Consider the following 5046-nt stretch of genomic DNA (forward strand, 5'->3'; position numbering starts at 1 on the left):
CCGCGGTAGAACCGCGGCAGGCTGATTCAGAGAGCCTCTCTGACCGCGGTTCTGCCGCGACCGCGGTAGAACCGCGGCAGGCAGCGTATTCTTCTGAAAAGGCACCTTTTCCAGACACCTCTTCTGATAATTGCCTATAAATTCTGAGGCAAGACTCCATTTTCTAGACACGAAAAATACTCCAGAACTTCTTTCTTTTTGAATATACTGCATCCTAATTCGCAGTCTCTCTCTCTCAAATTCGTAAGTGTGATTTTGCTCCGTTCGTTAAGTTCGTTGGTATCCTGCAGTTTGTATTGCCACTGTTGCAGGAAGGTTTATTCTGTTTTATCCTGGGAGGATTCAATCCATTACCTTGGCAACGTGTGAGGGGGTTAAAATTCCTTAAGGACACACAAGCAAATTGTGGACTCAGAATATTTCTTAAACTCTTCTGTTTTTTCCAGTTTCTTTTATTTTTCTAACAGTTTTTTCTGATTTTACGTTTTAACACAGTAGCGCTCACACTTTTTACGTAAAGATAAATATGAGCGAAGACACTGTTCAAAATCCGGAAAAATACTCCAGTATATTATGCTGGAGTTCCAGCATAAGTATACTTGAACTCCAGCATATTATACTGGAGTTCTAGGATATATTATGCTGGAGTTCCAGCATAAGTATACTTGAACTCCAGCATACTATCCTGGAACTCCAGTATAATATGCTGGAACTCCAGCATAATATGATGGAGTTCCAGCATAAATATACTAGAACTCCAGCATAATATACTGGAGTTCCAGCAAGTATAATGGTCCAATATAATATACTGGAGTTTGGAACACCAGTGCTCCTGTCTCCAGTATATTATACTGGAGCCAGCAAAGTATACCGGTCCAGCATAATATGCTGGAGTTCATACACAAGTGCACCGAACTCCAGTATATTATGCTGGACCGGTCTTTATTGCAGCAAAACGGTGGCTATTTTTCATTGACTTGGTAAATGCTGGCTATTTTTGATTGACCAGTCCGAATGGCTATACCGTGAAATTTTGGCAAAATTACTGTACCTCGTACAAAATTTATGAGAGGTGCTTTAAAATATAACCACTCTACAAACAGAGAACCCCGCCGGTTATTTGTGTAAAGATATCTTTATAAAATGGCCAATATTGGTCCTGAGCTTCAATCTCACCAATTGGTAAAAACGGAAGCACCACTACAGCTGCAAAACATCAGATTAATTTTTCTCTTTAATTTCTAGCTTCTTACATTAATCCCTGAACTTATTCAGCTCTAATAGTCTAATTCTGAAAATTATCAAACACCCATTTCGGACTTCTTTCACTTGTTTAGTATTACCAAATGACAATTAGAAATTTAGCGTAAGGCTGCGTACGATAGATTTTTGTGGTCCGGCCCTTTCCCGGACCCGCGCATAGCAAGAGCTTAGGATACCGAGCTACTTTTTTTTTTCTTAATATAAGTTGTTAACTTTATGTCATAAATTTTACTGCTGGCCATGATATATCCAAAGCTATTTTCGAGCTCAATCAGGTATATATTCCTACCTTTCTATATACCGTCCATTCCATTTTATCTGACCGGATAAATCAATTTAAAGAAAAATATAATCTAAACCATCTTTAAAAGAGAAAAAAATATAGATATAAAAATGTCAGGTTAGATTATTAAAAAAGTGGAGATGCGGGATATCGATCCCCGTACCTCTCGCATGCTAAGCGAGCGCTCTACCATCTGAGCTATATCCCCTTTTAAATAGCATTCTCAACTAGTGTTTGGACATAGATTTAGTTGAAATTTGAAAAAAATGAGTTTTTGAAGATAAGATGAAAGATGGTTTTTAAAGTTGAAATTGTGTTTGGACATGCATTTTACTTGAAAAGAATTTAAAATTTTGTGAGTACAAAACTTCAAAAATTACTCTCGAGCTGTTTTTGGGGTTTAAAGATTTTGTTTTCGAAATCTGCCAAAAATGATTAAAATTTATAAACAAATAGATATTTGGAGATAAAATTTGAAAAATAGCTCCCAAATTTTATGGTCAAACGGGAGCTATATATAGCTCTATATTTGGCCTATGCAAAAGAGAGCTTGACTGCAAGACCCAACCATCAAGCAGGGACGAAAGTCAGTCTTGGTAATCCGACGGCGCCGAGTGGAAGGGCCCTTCTGTTAATAGGAGCGGGACTTATTCTTTTTTCTAACAAAAAGTTTTCGTCGTATGTGTGCTTTTTGATGTATTTTATTCTTAAAAATAGTTAACTATGTTTTTTTCATTTTGCCTGTCTATTCTTTTTATCAATAATTATCTATATATCTTTATACTTCAGATCTTGAGTGATTAATAAAGGAAAATATTACAAAATCAAAAGTAGCTGATTTATGGTCAGATGGATGAACCGCCGGGAGCTCGAATGGGTGTTGGTGTAATCGGCGTAAAAAGTACAATAGAAATTTTGGAAAACTTGTTGGAGAACTATTTCAAGTGAAATAAATAAATTTTGTTGACAAATTCTCAACCTTTTTAATGAAGTTCGTGTCAACTTCAACTTCTAAATAATCTTTTTCAGTTTCGTTTTTTTTAACTTCAACCAAATATTATCCAAATACCTAATAAGGCTCTCAAAAAGAGAGTTCCTACACGAGTCAAGCTAAGTTACATGTTTGTATGGTTCAATTTAATTTTATATTTTAGCGAGTCTTAAAATCCTATTTCGGCTAGATAATATTTGAGAAATTCCGGTTTAGAAATTTTTACAGATTAAAAAGCCTCTCATATTACAAATCAAAATTTTAATCTAATTGCTCCAGGTCTGTAGTGTTTTGAATTGGATGCAAATTATTTTTCACTCTTAAGTACTGTTGATTTAATCACATATGGAGTTCTAGAGCCAATTGATTCAATCTCTTTCGGATATTTTAAGCAGATTTCTTTGTGGTTAATAGGCAATAGCTTGCTTTAATCCTTAATGAACCAATTTTAAACATACCTTCATTGGCTTAGCATCTTGTACTATATAAGCAGTTTCTTCACATTTTTCATTGGCTAAGTTTAATTATTGCTCTTTCGGTCCCGATGTTTGGCTGGACACGAATTTTAAGAAAGAAAATAAAACTTTTGAAATTTGACTCAAAAGTACTTAAGATCATACAAGGTTCTTTATTTATTTTTTTATTATTCTACCATCTATTAATTTAACCTTTTGTTCCTTCATATAAATATTATATGCAAAACACTTACTTAGAAACTAGCGAAAAATAAACACCAAAACAAAAAAAAAAAAAAAAAAGGGGGAATGATTACTTTAACAAATTAAGCATTCATTGCTTCAATCATGAGGAGGGAGTTGGCTCATAGCTGGTTCAATCCAAATGCAGGATCTTGGTTAGTCCAAGTTGTAACAATTTGGACTTGAGAAAATTATATTGAGATAGTAATTGTTTACCCTGGAATCCGGATAACAATTGAATTTATATGGGGTTTTAAGGATCCGTGAACTAAAAGATACAAAAGGTTTGGATTGAGGAAAATAAAAGATAAAGACTCAACAATTGCTGTTAAAGTAAATAATCGCAGAATATAATATTGCTTAGAACAATTGTGCTTGATAGCGTACAAGAATTGAGAGAGATGGTACCCTAGTGTAATGGTTTCAGATCCCCTCTTTATGGGGTCTTCTCCCCTTTTATACATTCTGATTAAGGGTAAAAATAAGGTAGGTAAATTAATTACATCGTGGATCCCTGTAATTACGCCTTAATGGCCTGAAGTGGTTGAGAAAATCACGTTTGGGCGAGATATCCGGCGACGCTTGGTTATCCGTTACGAGTCCGGCTTCCGACCTTGTGTGTTTCTCCATCCGGTGGTGACTCATATCGAGCTCTGCAACGGTCTCGAAATGACTCGACCTCGGTTGTTGACGTGGCCGTCGTTCTACCTTGCATCCAGGTCGGGTTCGATGGCCCCGACTTGCCCCGGACCGGACCCAACCCGGTCGGGCTCAAGCAAAAAGGGTATCACCCAATACAGATAGTCCCCTCGTTTATTAGAGAGTAATGATAATAAACGATATGATCGGTGACGTGATGCCCGTGATGTATGGCCATACGCCAGCTGAAAAAGCCATCGAGTGCTCCTTTTTCAATCTTGTTATTACTTTGCCTTTTATCTTTTTGGAACGATGGTAGTCCTTTATGTTTTTCGAAGTAGTCTCCGAGTGAATGTATTCGAACTCAGGTGAACTTCGACCTTTGGGTTTTCTCAAGGCAGTCCCCGAGTGAGTTGATTCGAGCTCGGGTAAAAAATCAAACCTTATGTTTTTCAATATAGTCCTCGAACGAGTTTATTCGAGCCCGGGTGAAGTCTAACCCTTAGGTTTTTTCGAAGCAGTCCCCGAGTGAGTTTGGTCGAGCTCGGGTGTAGTTCAAACCTTAGTCCCCGAGTGAGTGTATTCGAACTCGGGCAAAATTCAAACCTTAGATTTTCACAAGATAGTCCCCGAGTGAGTGGAATCGAACTCGGGCAGAAAATCCAAACCTTAGGTTTTTACAAGATAGTCCCCGAGTGAGTGGATTCGAACTCGGGCACAATTTGACCTTTAGGTTTTGTATCGATTTTACGCCTTTTTCTTAAGGTCTTACAAATTCGAGTATACTTCGCCATTAGTGAAGTCGATGATGAGGCCGGTATTACCTCTTTTGAGATTTTATGAATTTGGACCCGCCTTCTCGAGGACTTATGGTTAAAATAATGCCTTATCGAGGCCTTACGAATTTCGAACTCACCTTTGAGGTCTTACAGTTTTATGTGTCGCCTTATTAAGGTCTTATGAGCTTGGACTTGCCTTCTTGAGGTCTTATAGTTTAAGTGTTGCCTCATTGAGGTCTTATGAGTCCGAGTATGCCTCAATGAGGTCTTATATGCCTAAAGGAGGTCTTATGTGATCGAATATGCCTCGAGGAGGTCTTATGAGATCGAATATGAGATCGAATATGCCTCGAGGAGGTCTTATGTTCGAATGTGCCTCGAGGAGGTCTTATG

General features: G+C 37.4%; 1 non-coding gene across 1 annotated transcript; it reads right to left on the bottom strand.

The window, feature by feature from the left end:
• Positions 1 to 1681: 1681 nt before the first annotated feature.
• TRNAA-AGC lies at positions 1682 to 1754 on the bottom strand. Its single transcript has one exon. It is a non-coding gene; the product is annotated as a tRNA-Ala (tRNA).
• Positions 1755 to 5046: the final 3292 nt, after the last annotated feature.

This window comes from Nicotiana attenuata, unplaced genomic scaffold (genome assembly GCF_001879085.1).
Source record: "Nicotiana attenuata strain UT unplaced genomic scaffold, NIATTr2, whole genome shotgun sequence".
In the NCBI taxonomy this organism is placed as follows: Eukaryota; Viridiplantae; Streptophyta; class Magnoliopsida; order Solanales; family Solanaceae; genus Nicotiana; species Nicotiana attenuata.